General features: G+C 40.3%; 1 protein-coding gene across 4 annotated transcripts in view; it reads left to right on the top strand.

The window, feature by feature from the left end:
- Positions 1-3,155: 3,155 nt before the first annotated feature.
- TAOK3 (TAO kinase 3) overlaps positions 3,156-14,321 on the top strand; it is a 169,097-nt gene continuing 157,931 nt past the window's right edge. The window contains exon 1 of one of the 4 annotated variants that reach the window (XM_014854724.3): positions 3,156-3,490. The gene's annotated coding sequence lies outside the window, so the exon portion shown is untranslated. Of the gene's footprint in view, positions 3,491-11,103; positions 11,312-11,714; positions 11,901-14,321 lie in introns of those variants that run through there. The other 3 variants (XM_070516157.1, XM_070516158.1, XM_070516159.1) reach the window with 3 other exon arrangements.

The raw sequence follows: 14,321 nt of genomic DNA, 5'->3' as shown, positions 1-14,321 counted from the left end.
GGTGGTGGGAAGGGGCGGAGGCAGGATCTCTAGAATTAGGCAAATCCTTGGGCAGGCTTGGCCGCGGCCAGGACCCCGAAGCGCAGAGGCGACTTCCGGCAACAGCCGCCAGGCGGCGCCTGGACCCAGAACTAAAGCGAGGATCGTTAGCGACCTGAGAAGCAGAGGGTTTGAAAGGCTCCCGGCAGGTGGAAGTGTCTCTTCTTTAATTTAAACGGGTGAACGACATGAACCATCCCCTTTATAGGTCGGGAAACCCAGACATCTAGAGTTTGCGTGATCATCTCGAAGAAAAGGAGCCGGCTCCTCCCCTAATTGGAGTTTTATTAAAAACTAAAAGACGAGGATGCTAATATTCCATTCTGGGGTCAGCAAAACGGTATTTCTCCATTCGGTGGAAGTCCTTTCTGTTTGTAGAGGTTTACTCAATAAGGTGTTCTCCCGATCCTACAGATGAGAAAAGAGCTGTCGCTTGCCTTAAAAATGGTAGCATTCAATCTGCCATGTTTAGAGTCTCAGACCCAGGCCCTCATATTTCTTAGACTATTAAGTTTTTAAAAGGTGGTTTTGCCCAATCCAATAACTTGCTAATCAACTGTCAACTGAGCGAGTGAAACATTTGTCTACAGGAAGTTAATTAGGCTAATGTAAGGAAGGTGCTATGTGGAAATTTAGAAAACGAGAACTGAATATCTGCATGAATTAATTCGTGTGATTTCCTCTGAGTAGAAGGGGACACAGTGTTATAAGCTTTGCTTAATGAACACATTTAGGGTGTCCTTTGTCCAGTTGTGTGTAACGAGGGAAAGGGCCCAGAGATGTTTAACGGTTTGTCCAAAGTAACCCTACTCTTTTTGTTGCACCCAAGTCTCCACAGAAAAGGTAACTTACAAGTAGACAGATATAAAAGCCGGGGTGGAACCTAATATTCTGATTCTCAGATCCTTCGTGCCCAAATTTATCTCTGAATTGGACCCCATAGAGTCTAATGAAAGTGAAAAAATTTATGCTCATCACATTTAACATCTCTGATTTTTTACTTTAATTAAAATCTTGGCTCTATTTGTGAAGGGTTTTTCCTCCCACCAAAAGTCAAGAATTTCCAGAATGGAATGCTCCAGTGTCTTTCCAGGAGTTCAGAGATCTTCTGAAGCTCCTTCTAAATAAGAGTCATTCTCAAGGTTCACTGTGGGCCCACCATCTATATTTAAACTAAGATTTCAGAACTGTCTCTTGTCCAAAAGATGAAGTCATTTTCTTTTCTTATGCTGTTAGATCACATCTAAATTATCTGTAATCAACTATATTGAGCAACTGAGTTGCTATCAGTAGCAATAATCATAGACCAGAAAAGGCAGCAACATTTTAGAAATTAGAGTTCGTTGATATGAATCAAAAGAAAAGAGCTGATTTCATTGCTAAGTGGTTTCTTTTCAAGACGTTGGGATTTTTATTTTGCTTATGTTTTATTTCTATCTTCTTGATTGCAAATAACATCTGTTAATGGTCATGCATTTCTTTTTTATATGGACAGACGCAGCTGAACGCTTGGGTGGTGAAAACTCACCCTATTTCTTCCATTCATATTGTCAACTGCAGAGTTGGTAGGATGAGTTCTTAACTAATAAATACTCTTTAGAGAAGGAGTACCTAGTCAAAAAAAATCCCTGCATGACTTTAGTCTTACCCACCTTTACAGTTGTTTAATATAATGCTTTTGGACAGACTCTCTAGGCCTATAAAAATCAAGTTCCCTCTAAACCAAGTTTTACCACCTTGAAATCTCTCTGCATCCCTTCCTAAGATGGCACTCAGTCACGCTGCTCAGGAGACATGTACTTCAGAACCCGTCTCAAATGAAGTCCTGCCAGCCCTGTTTCCGCAGGCCCACTCTGCATACCCTCATGCTCAATCTTAAACTTTAAAGGCAAGCATTGTAATTAAAATGGGGCATGATTTTAAAACACTAGTGAAAACATGTAGAGTGTTTTTAGAACACCAATTTTGTCAGTGGAAGTTAAAACAAAGGAGTTAATGATGGAGAGTTTTCTGAGAGAGAAGTCCTGTATACGTCTGACAAGGCCTAGGATCAAACTGTGTTCCTGAAATGAAACAATTTCTTGATAAAACACTAAATTGTCAAGGTCCATAAACTTTGGGGTTTAAGGTCAAGGAAAGCAGTTTTCAGTTCCCAGTATTGATTTAATCAACATATCCAGTTTCACAAAAACAGAAAGCATGGCGCTGAGTAATATGATGCACTCTGACCCCTGTCTGGCACCATCTTTCAGCTTGGGTCAAGACGGGTCTCTGGTTTTCACAGGTTGCACTTGGGACAAAATTCATTATACTTTGGCCATTAGTTCACACAGAATCATTAAAACAGTTGCCCTGAAAAAGAGTATGTTGAATAGCCTGAAGCCTCGCTAAAGCTAACAAGGGTTCCTCTATCACACAGTTCCTGTTCCTCCTGTCACAATGATAATCAAAACCTACAAACAGTACATCTAGAGCTTTATCCTTGTACTATCAGAACGTGACCCATCAGTGTTGAACACCTAGTTGTGCAGAGTATGCATCTATATATAGATTTTATTTTTTCCCAACAGCATTAAAGTGACGTCTGTTGAACGCATGCAAGGAAGGGCAACTCCCTTGCCAAAGATACAAAAGTTAAAATCCAGGAAATATTTACAAGTCCTGAGTAGATCAATGCTGTATTAATTGACGGCAGAATTACTTAGAAAGCTGTGCAAGGTGTAGCGGGGGAACGGGGACCCCCTCGAAGGCTCCAGCACGGTGGTCCCGGGGAATCCCAGAAGGCCTCGGCCTCTGGGAGTCTCCCAAGAAAAGTAAAGGCTTAGGGAGGAGTGCCATGAACTTTGACCCCACCGCAGCACAAACAAGGCTGACCGCACCCCAGGCGGGCCCGCGGGTAACTGAAGTTGCAAGGTCTTCCGCGTCTGAGGAAGCCCCGCCCCGCCCCGTCCCGCCTCGTCCCGCCTCCCGTCAAGTCCGCCAATCCTTAGGCGCCATCGACCGCTCTTGCTTCCCAGGCGCCTCCAATCAAGTGCCTATATCCGGCCCCAGGCCTATGCCCCGCGATCAGGGAAGGTCAGTAGAGAGCCTATCGGAGCCGAGCTGGGGGCGTGGTCGGGGGCAGGGGGCGGGCGCCTGAGACGGCGGGGCGGAGCGCGCTCGGCGCAGTCGGGTGCGATTGGCCACCCCTGGCAGGAGCCGCACCTCGGACAGCAGCAGCGGCGGCCGCGGGAGGGTCCGTGTGGCGCCCGGCGGCGGGATCCTGCGCGAGAGAGTGGGACCCGACGCGGAGACCGCGGGCGGAGGCTCCCCGCGGCCGCACTGGGCCCTCAGCGACCGGACCCGGGGATCCTCTGGGGGACAAGCGGCAGAAGAGCGACTCGGGAACAAGTGTGGGAGAGGAAGCGGCGGCGGCGACGCCGGGCCCGGGGGTGGTGACAGCAGGTCTGAGGTGAGAGCACCGGGGCGCGGGGCAGTGACAGTGTGAGCCCAGGCGAGGGGACCCTGGGCAGAGTGAGGTCGGCGAGGACCCGAGTGAGGGGAGTTCCGGGAGCGGGTCTGACAGTCCCGACTGTGGAGTGGAGACCCGGAGAGGGGTCGGGACGGCGGGTCTGAGGGGGACCCGAGAGAGGCCAGGAGAGCGGGTCTGACGGGGGACCCCGAGACGGGCTGGGACAGCGAGTCTGAAGAGAGGGAACCCCAGCAGGGGCCGGGACAGCGGATCTAAGGGTGGTCCCGAGAGTGGCCGGGACAGCGGTTTTGGGGGGTGGTCCCGAGAGGGGCTAGGGCAACAGGGCTGAGGGAGGGGTCCCTGAGAGTGGCCGGGACAGCAGGGCTGAGTGGTGGTCCCGGAGAGGGGATAGGACAGCGAGTCTGGAGAAGGGACTGAGAGGGGCCGGGACAGCGGGTATGATGGGGGACCTCCAGGGGGCTTGGGACGGTGAGGGGACCCCGAGGAGGGCTTCTGAGCGTGCGAGTGGACGCGCGGCCCGGCCCTGCGTGGGAGAGGCGAGGGAGCTCGGGTCAGGGTCGCAGTCTCGGCCGAGTTGGGACCGCCGGACCCAGAGGAGAGGGGAGCGCGCTGCTCCCAGGGTCCCCGGTGAGCCGATCTCCCTAAGGGCAGTGTGTGGGGTGTGGGACAGCCTGCGCCCCCGTGACTCTGTGGGTGACTCGGTGGAACACGGATTATGTAATGAAACATCTCCCAAGTAGAGCGCGCGGGCCGGAGGGTCTGGCAGAAGCACAGAGATCTGGAAAGATCGAGAGAGACGAATCGCTGGTCCTCTCCCCGCTGGCCCCCTGGCTTCCCATTCGTTGCTGAGTTGGACGTGCATGCCCTGAAAGTGAGGGGCTTCCCGACCTTAACAGCTTCATCAGAACGTGAAAAGTTGGCGAGCGCTCCTACCCACCACTAACAAGTTGAAAGGGAAAGGGCTCCTTTTGGAGACCCAGGTTTTGCATTAATTAGGATGTTTATTTTGATAGACCCTGTATTTTTCATTTTAGCACAAGGAGCTAAGAAACTTTCAGATTTGGCAGCACACCAGTGCCAATGTTTACAATGCAGATTTAAAGGAACTATATACTAAGTTTAGCTGTTTAACTTTGATGTGTGGGGGATAGTGGGAAGGTCAAACTAAAGTTTGAAAAGTATTGGAAAAAGTATTGAAAGTATTGGAGTCGCTAAACTAACAGGACCATCCAAGTAGACTTCGCATCCTACAAGCTACCAGGACTGAGCTTCAGGCATAATTCCAGGACAAGCTAAGGAGAGAGATAAGCCTATTTAAACCAGACACTGTATGTCCTGGTGGGAGGCAGGTGTGTGTCTATTAAAATGCTAAAACAAATAGTGGAAAGCAGTAGGGGGTGGGAATTGGGGGGCAGCCTCCTCCTTTGACAGGTGTGAAAATTAAACTAATGACCACGCTAGTTGTTCACAGTACTTAGGATATGTTAATACCTCCCTGCCTGCCTTTCCAATGTTCTCTTGAATGCACATTCTTTGTTATGCTGGTGCCAGCAGTTTTGCATTTGAATTTTTTGACCCCTTTTTCTCTGTGTGTTGCTTCTCCTCACACCTTCTCTCTTCGACTGGTTTCTTTTTTTTATAAAGCAGACTTAGAAAATGATGGTTTGGGGAAAATAATGGAAAATGTAATTACAATATCATTTCGCAGTTATTTAGCTATCTTCTTTGCTTCAGGTTTAGAATATGTCTTAGAAGACTTTGCCCATGGTTAGTAATGACCAGCTTCAACTAAGAGGAAGAAAGAAATGCTGCATTATTTCCCAAAGACAATGCAAAAGGCTTCCACAGCACTGCCTATTTAAATCCCAACAACATTCCTCAAGTCATTTTTATCATGGTGATAATAAGTAGAGGAACTGTGCCATTTGGGGATTTTATTTGATATTACCTGACACAGGAAAGTTCTTACATGGCTTCAGAAAGTGTGGCACTTGATGTGGTTCTGAAAATGCCACCAACTAGAAGTCCTCACCTAAGATATGGAAGTTATGGAGATGAGAGGAGCAACAGTAGCAAATACAAACTGAAAACATGAGGCACTGTGATTTATTTAAGGTGTATTGAGTGTAAGTTTTTGACACTAAGTTTATTTTTCCAGAACCCTAGGTAGAATTCAAGGAAAAATCAGGTCAGTTACCTCAAGAGGGTGTTTCCAAGGGGCGTATATTCGTTATGTACTGCGTGTAACATAGGACACAGTCTGTAGAAGGATTGGGAATCTCAGTGCTGACAATTCTACAAAGTGATGGGAACGTTTGAGCAGATAGGCTCTTTTGTCATACTTGTTAGCTCATTTCTGACTGGTACAAATGGTAGTTTCTTATGACAAAACAGTAAGTTTATTTCCTTGTAAGAAAAGAAAGTGTTGTGATACTCCCCTGAGTGATTACTAAAGCAGTCATCTGAACCACATTACATTATGATATTGATCCAGAGACGATAAAGAGAGATTCCTTGTAATATTCATTGCAATTCATTGTAATTTTCAGTGATAGGAAGGGCCTATAATAACTGTTTATTCCTGGGTGGGTAGGATGGTAAGAATTCTGTGGGAATTTATTTTCATTTGTTTGACAAAATAAAACTATGCTATGAGAAACTATAAATATATGAAGTCATTAGACCTATGCTCATTTAAACTATTTCTTTCCTACTAAAAAATATAATCAAAAGAAGAGATTAAGACGGAGCCTTATATTTCCATATGTGTGGTTATAGCAACCACAGCATGTAAGTTGGTTTTGGTTTGGAGTTCTTAAACTAGTCTTACTCTTAGCTTAGCAGGATGCAAGTACTGCCCAGTAAATACAATAACCCGTTTTACACTTTCTTTACCACTTGAGTCATATACAGTCAAACCATTGTAATCTCAGAGTCTACCTTGATAGCTAATTTTGTTTAATGTGTAAGCCAACTTGAAGAAAAGTTCTCATTGCTTGCCAGTGTTCATATTTGTTGGTTTCAGTAGTTATTAGGAGAATGAATGAAAACTACATATTGGTACTTTTATTTTAGTCTTAGTTAAAAGCTTCTTTCCTTTATAATCTTTTCCTCCAGTCTGTTTCTTCCCTCCTCCCAAAAATAAAACAGACTGACAGACAGACAGAAAGAAAGAAAGCTTCCATGTAAAAGTGGTTTGTTATTCTCCTAAGAGTTCTTTTCATAAGACTTCTTTTCGATCTTCAATGAGGGTTTCCTGTCAATCAGAGAGGATAGTTTCAAATTCGTTTTAAGTTGTGGGATATTGTACAACTGCATTTCAGCACAGGGAGTTTAGTTTGTGATTATTTAGCTTTATCATTCATTCAATTGGTTGCTTTGTTATTTGTGAGGATATACTAAAAGTTTGTTACTGTTTCTTAAACTCAGATTCAGCTTAGTAAAAAAAGGCAGTGAAAAAAATCATAGGAAAAAAAGTATCTGTCTAATTATGATTATAGATATGTTGAATGGACCAAATGTGATATAATTTATTTCCAAGCCCTGAGTACCAAATTAAAAACAACGACTATTGAGAAATTTTATGATAACCAATAGGAATTAAATTGATAAATTTTATAATTCCAGTTATATGTTGTTAAAGTTACCTGAATAGTTTATAAATTAACTTCATGTATTTTTTTTGTGACTTATGATTTGTTAGAGTCATTGGAGTATATTTAAAGTCTTTATAAATTATTTCTATTTTGCAACAGAATGACTTAGGGGTCCATTTCTTGATTTGTTAACAAGGATCAGTCTCCTAACCATTGTCAGGCATCTCACAAATACACATTTTTCATCCCCAGAATGAGTGAGAGAAGGAAAATGCCTTGGAATAAACATTTTATACCTAGCAAAACCTACTCCCAGTAAACAAAGGTGTGGCCCATGTGGTGTTAGCCCCTAACACTGGGAATTTACACTCTGGCGTCTAGTGTTTTGGGCCCTTTCACTTCCCCTCTGGCCTTAGTGAAATGATGGATAGCAAAATCAACCTCATGGTGTACGTTTTGTTGTGCTTAATATTTTAGTCAGTTATCAAAGCACTAATTGAAAAACTTCGGTTTTACTTCCTTCCACTATTTTCGATGGGCAGTGGGATAACCTTTTATTTCCAGATCAAACTAGGACTCTGTGCAGTATATTTTTATATGTTTCACTTTCTGTCTAATGACATGGCTTAAGTCCTTAGCAGTCAAGGCTTATGACAACTCAAATACTTTTTATTTACCCATAACAATAGATAGCACTAATCAAGGCAGAATAAAATACAGCATGATACACTGGAAGGAGAAAGAGCCTTAGACTCAGAGAGACCTAGGCACCTATTTTGGCTTTGTTGCTTGCCAGCTGGCTTACCTTGGGTAAGCTACTTAAGTCTTAAGGCCTCAATTCTCTCGTCTGTAAAATAAGAATATGTACCTCACGGGATTCTTATAAGGAATATATGAAGCAATTTATGTAAAGCACCAAGCACAGTGACAGAGGCATAGGAAGTGTTTAATAAATGGTAGCTGCTTATTATTTTAATCACTTGAAATAATTTTTTATTGCTGTTTTTGGTCTACTCTCAGTGTGTGATCAATTGCTGAATTCCATGGTTCTTGACTCCAAAAAGAATACTTAATAGATCACACATAGGGAAATTGAGACTCAGTGAGGGTAAGTGACTTCTCAAGGTCATACAGACAATGGTCAACTTGACCACTATGACCTAAATCTGTGTTTTCAACTCAGTACACTTTCCACTTTCTACCTCTTAAATGGCCCAAGGAGGGAAGAGCCTTACTATGGTGCTAGGGAAGGACTGCTGTGACAGTTTTCCAGTCTCCTTTCCTTTTTCATCCTTCCTATATACGCTGTTGCTGTCTTATTCTCCCTAAAGTGCAGCTCTGATTTTGTCACTCACATGTTCAAAACCTTTAATAATTTCCCATGGCCCACTGTACTGAATCTGAATTACCGTACTGTAAATCTGAATTCATTACAGATTTATCAACCCGTTTTTAGGTTCCTGTTGCCCCGTAATCCATATTTATATCTAACCAGACCAGCCTGCTTACTGGCAAAGCACTTACTGATTTGCCATCTTCAGGTCTTTGTTCCTGCCATTTCTTTTCCCTAGAATGCTTTCTGTTCCTCATTTTTCAGACCTGCCTTTAAGGCCATCTTTTATGAGGCTTTCTCTGATCATCCTCCTTGGTACTGTCTCCTTTGAATTCCCTAAGTACTTGCTTTGCAGGTTTTCTTATTACACTAATGTTCGCCCTGATATTACATTATAGGATTTGTACTTGTCTTATCCTTCCTAGATGTCCATCTTCTTGATTTTAAAAGGACAGTGTCTTACGCATCTAACGAAGTGTCTTGCAACTAGTATCTGCTCAATAATTATTTGTTGAATTATGTTAAATTTAGATACTTATTTTAGGTTCAAAAATGATGTTTAGGGGCTGGCCCAGTGGCGTAGTGGTTAAGTTCACGTGCTTTGCTTCAGTGGCCCAGGGTTCACCTGTTCGGATCCTAGGTGTGGACCTACACACTGCTCATCAAGCCATGCTGTGGCAACAACCCACATAGAAGAACTAGAGGGATTTACAACCAGGATATACAACTATGTACTGGGGCTTTGGGGAGAAAAAAAATGGGAAGATTGTCAACAGATGTTAGCTCAGGGCCAATCTTCCTCACCAAAAAAGAAAAAAAAATTAAATATAATTATTGCTGTCAGTGAAGATAGCAGGGATAATTCTTAAGTGAAGAATTGACTTCTGACCCTGACAGTTGGTAAATTCAGTGGCAACGGTAGCAAGTATTTGGAAACTTGTATGTTCATATTCCGCATGATAAACATTCCCTAAAGTGACCTTTGACTCTTGAGTGTTTGGGATTTGTTATTTTTGTTTCTTTAGGTGATGTTTTTATCTGTAAGCAATGGGTTCTAACTTCAGGTCTTTGGAACTTTGTTATCCTTTCTCTTGGTATTAGCAACAAATGAAATTAGATTGTCATTTGCAACAGAAAGCGATTGATCACTTGAGTCAGAGGTAGATTCTGGGAGAGCTCTGATGCTCTAGTCTTCCAAATTAAAGTTCGTTACTTTGTGATATATGCAATTGTGAACAAATAAACTTATTTTTATCCCTTTCTTTCAAATTGCGTTCTTCTCCATAGTGCTACCTTCTGCATACCAAATAATTTGTTTGTCTTATATCCCTACACTAGAAATGAGACTCTGTGAAAGCAGAGATTTTTGTTATTCATTATTGTATCTCCAACTGGTAGAACAGTGCCTAGCATGTAGTAGGTACTCAATAAATATTTGTTGAATGATTGAATAAATCAATTTAGTTTTGGAAATTCCTCCAGTTTGTTGACTAAAAAGAAGGTTTTGGTTTTTTCAAGATAGAAAGTAAAATCCTGAGGAAGTAAAGTATAGCTTAGAAGAGTAGAGTTTATCTGTACACTTACTCTCTAGGTTTCATGGGGGTTTTTTGAGCAGCCTTGAATTTACTAAATTTTTGTTTTATTGAATACAAAGAAAAGCCATTCCTACCACAACATCCAAGATGATTGTGTCTCAATCTAACTAAAATCTAAGAAAACTGTGTTCATTGTAACGAAATCCAATGGAAGCTTGCTGACATGGCCCATAGGCATTAAGGACTAATAAGACCAAAATTATAACAAACTTCAGGGCAGAGGCATTATTCTATTGAAAGTGCTTCGTTTGTGTTTTTCTTAGATGTTGATATTAACCCTGAAAATTGGTCAAATCAAGCTTCTGATGTTAATTTGGGGTTATCAGTTTTCTGCATGTACAAATAATTGGGTTTGAAATGTGTTTTAAGCCTGAATTAAAAAGAACTTAGTCACTGGTGACTCATGGTGAGAAGTTTTTCCTTTTCCCTGCTGGAACATGTGCCGTTGCCTCAAACCTAACCTTTTTGAAACATTGAAAACGTAAAGAATTCTAATTTTATGTACTAGGTTTTGGAAAAGTTCTTTTAGGTTTAAGGTGGTAGCCTTAATTATAATGCTTTTTAGTAATAAGCACTACGTTTGACTTTCCAAATTTCCATACAAATTTCTTTAGTCTCTATCTTTATGGAAGTTTTTTCATTATACATGAAATTGTCAAAAGTCTCCAGATAGTGTATGAATGACCACAGGGACTTTGTTTTGTTCATTAGTGTATACTTAGTGCCTATAACAGTGCTTTGCACAGAGAAAGCAATTAATACATATTTGTTGAGTAAAGTCACATACATTCTTAATAACAGTGCATCTTAGAAAAATAATGGAAGAGTGCATCTTAGAAAAATATTGGAAGTCTGTTGAAATAAATTTTCTCCAGCCCTTTTGAATTAAGTAATCATCAATTCACAATCAACCTTGTTTGGGAGGCTCTTGATATTAGCCCAAAGTAGTTCTGCCCTAATAGTTCTTAGCGTTGATTGTGCCAACCTGAAATCTCCTTTAGTGGTTCAATTACAAAAGGAAGGCTAAATCGGCAGCACCCATAGGCACTTGCACCTGTAGGAACCAATGGGCGTTGTAACAGGAAATACTTCAGCTTGCAATACCGATAGTAATGTGCAGCGCGCAGGTCACGCTGTTTTTATCTGCAGTTCCCTGTTAGGATCGTACAGGGTTTCTTGAAGCTTTTTAATATGTAAGTTTAAAAGAAAATTAACTTTAAATTTGAAAATTTAAATGTGAATGGCTGTTTACATTTTCTTCATTATCAAGGAATTGGTGAGTTGTCCTCCTTTAAGTTCTTTCTTTACCTTCTACTGTTGTGTTCCGTGAAACCTCACTCTAGCACACATGGAGGAGAGAGATGGAGGGTGCATAAATGTAAAATAATTAAATCTAAAGGTGATATTATCAATAATAATAACCGGTTCTGATATTTACGTGATACCATAACGGTAGGCAATGATAGAATTTCATGGATTTTTACCTAAGACTTGCTTAGCTTGAGCAAGTATTCCTCTTTTGTAGGGACTGGAGAAAAAAAATCAGGAAAAGTTTTTAGAAAGTACTTTCCGAAGCGTTGAAATGTAAAGCTGTATAAAATGCTGTTGACGTTAACTGTCTGACCAGGAAGTACTCTCTTTAAGCCTCATTTATGAAACCGTGTCTATAATAACTTCCTTTCTCGGGAGATAGCATGGTGTTCTTACAACTTCAGTTGAGTTTTATCTTTCCTAAGTGAATAAGAGGCAGCTCTTTAAAGAAAGCCGTCTCGGGCAATCTTACTGATTGCTGTAGCTAAAGAAAGAATTTTTAGTCTTTAGGATGTTGGATTGGAAATGTAGGAATACATTTGAGAAGATGTACTGTGAGTAAGCTTGGTGTTTTGTTTTACATTTAATGTTTTATTATAAATATGGTTTTTGTCTACATATTGCTAATAAACTCTTTTTTGAATGTCATGTGACTATTTATGACTTTAGCTCAAAGTCCAGCTGAGAGTAAGCAACCTCAAAAGTCACTGGATTCATATACTCTATTTATTTTAATTTGTAGTTTGATATTCTACAAATAAGTATTAGTGGGAATTTTTTTCAAAAATCGTTTGATTTCTCATTTCTCCTGGATAAGTAAGATAAATACCGAGCAGCAAATCAAATATCAAAATCTTGTCAGAAGAGTCTTTTAAACAAAAATTTTAAATATACTGAAGCCATCTTTATTAAATAAATGCAATTTATGCTAATGAATATTATTACTGTAAAACAGTATTTCAAAATTAAGCTACTCAAAATAGCATACTGTTCATCCTAGAGATCTTAAATAGCAACAAGGCCACTTCTTATTTTTCTTCTTTTACAGAAAGGGAAAATAGGATAGAATGCAGAGCAGTTTCTTGAATGTAATACCAAATTTAGAGACAGAAAAGTCAGATTTGATCAAATTTACTTTGTCTTGTCATTTTTTTTGTTTTAATATATAAGGGTAGTTACTTATTAAAGTATAAAAATAAAATATTTTAGCCATGAGGTAATAATTTATGGGACTACTCTAGTGCATAAAATGAAATTAGGTGAAGTAGGAAAGTAGATAATTTTTTATTTAACATCTCATAGTTTGTATGGTAAAAAGTTAATGCAAAATATTTTATAAACCAGGAAAGCTACCTTAATAGTTTCTTTACCAGTTTCACTAGGTTCTTGGAACAAAGTTTAAATGAAATATGTATAACCCTGACTTCCAAATTCCTAATACTTTCCATGGTAGATGTGTAAATTAAAGTCTTATACGTAGGATGTATTTTCATTCAAAAAGCATTGCAGTGGATATTACTGATTTGGGAGCTCTATTCTTTCGAATACATAAAAAAGGAGATTAAAACTTTCAAATAATCTTTGAAATGTGATGTCATACAGTTTTTTTTCCTTAAGATTTATGAATGTTAAACACATAAAAGTACAAATTATGTAAATTGCAGTTTTTATAGATAGGGAGGCCTTTTATGATTGTCTGAATGTTATGTTAGCACTCCAGAAGTATCCCAGTCATAGCTTGGATGGGGGTGGAGCAAAGGAAGTGGGTAGGTCTTCACTGTAGTGACAGATTACTGCAGATTATATGGCTGCCTGCCAAAACACCACTAGTAGGAGGGAAAAGTGGAAGTTACTAACTGCATCCTATTCATTTCTACATGTTTATTTAACCAGTTAAAACTGTTTGCTGGTTTCATACACAGATGACAAGTTTTAAACTTCTGAATTACTTGACATGTGCTTCATCTTCTATTGTTTTGTTTACCATGGTCAAATTCCTTATCTGTAGTCGGCAAAGATCACACTGACGCTTTTGTGGAAGACCGTGTGTTAGCAGAAAAAAGAGGAGTGAGGAGAGACAACTTTATAACTGCTTTACTTTCTAGTTACAAGTATTGCAGAGTTAAAGTGTAAGGCATTTCATCATATTTAGACAATTTACGTAAAATACTACTAAAAATAATCATCTTTTGTGAAGGAGTTTGTAGTTCTTGATTGTTCTGGTTCAGCTCAAAATTGAGATTCTTACTGTTGCAACATAAAAGGAAGCTTTGTGGAGGAAATATGACATCTCTGCCCAGATGCATAAGGAGGGAATTACAGTGGAGAGTTATTTTTAGAAGTGTCTTCTTATGAATATTCTTTATGTACTGAGAAGTTTCCTTAAAATGTTGGTTTATTTCAGGGTCACTGGTAGGAATTACATAGGTTGCTCAGGTCACTGGATATTCTACTAAGAAAGTATTTTTTCAAGCATTTTGATGTCACCAACCAGCCTAGTTATTCCTGATCTTGCTGATTTTAGTGGTAGCATTTTTTTAAAATGTGACCAAATTGAGGAGATATTGAGATCCTGTCAATGCCATCAAACAGTAATGTAATATAAGTGTCCTACTAAAAGAGAGGACAGTTAACTCCCATTTCATAGCAGTGTCCCACTCTCCTTCAGGAACAGAGTGCAGCGCTTTCAGTATAAGGGAAGGTTAGAAGTAAGTCGAGGAATCTATCCATTTGCGTTGCTGACACAGTTCTTAGAATTGATGCCCCTTCCTAACTCTTTCACACAGTGAGTAGCATGTCCAGATTCCTTATATCTCTTACTTTTGGTTTCAGTCATGTATGTTCAGGGTTGGCAGTATAACCTAATAATCAACAAGAACATATCAGATGACCACGTCTGCCACTTACTAGCTTAAGCTTTGTGACCTTGTACAAATCCCTTAACTCCCAAAGCCTCAGTTTCTTCAACTGTAAAA

The sequence above is a fragment of the Equus asinus genome, chromosome 8 (genome assembly GCF_041296235.1).
Source record: "Equus asinus isolate D_3611 breed Donkey chromosome 8, EquAss-T2T_v2, whole genome shotgun sequence".
In the NCBI taxonomy this organism is placed as follows: Eukaryota; Metazoa; Chordata; class Mammalia; order Perissodactyla; family Equidae; genus Equus; species Equus asinus.
This window is presented reverse-complemented; position numbering and strand designations above follow the sequence as displayed.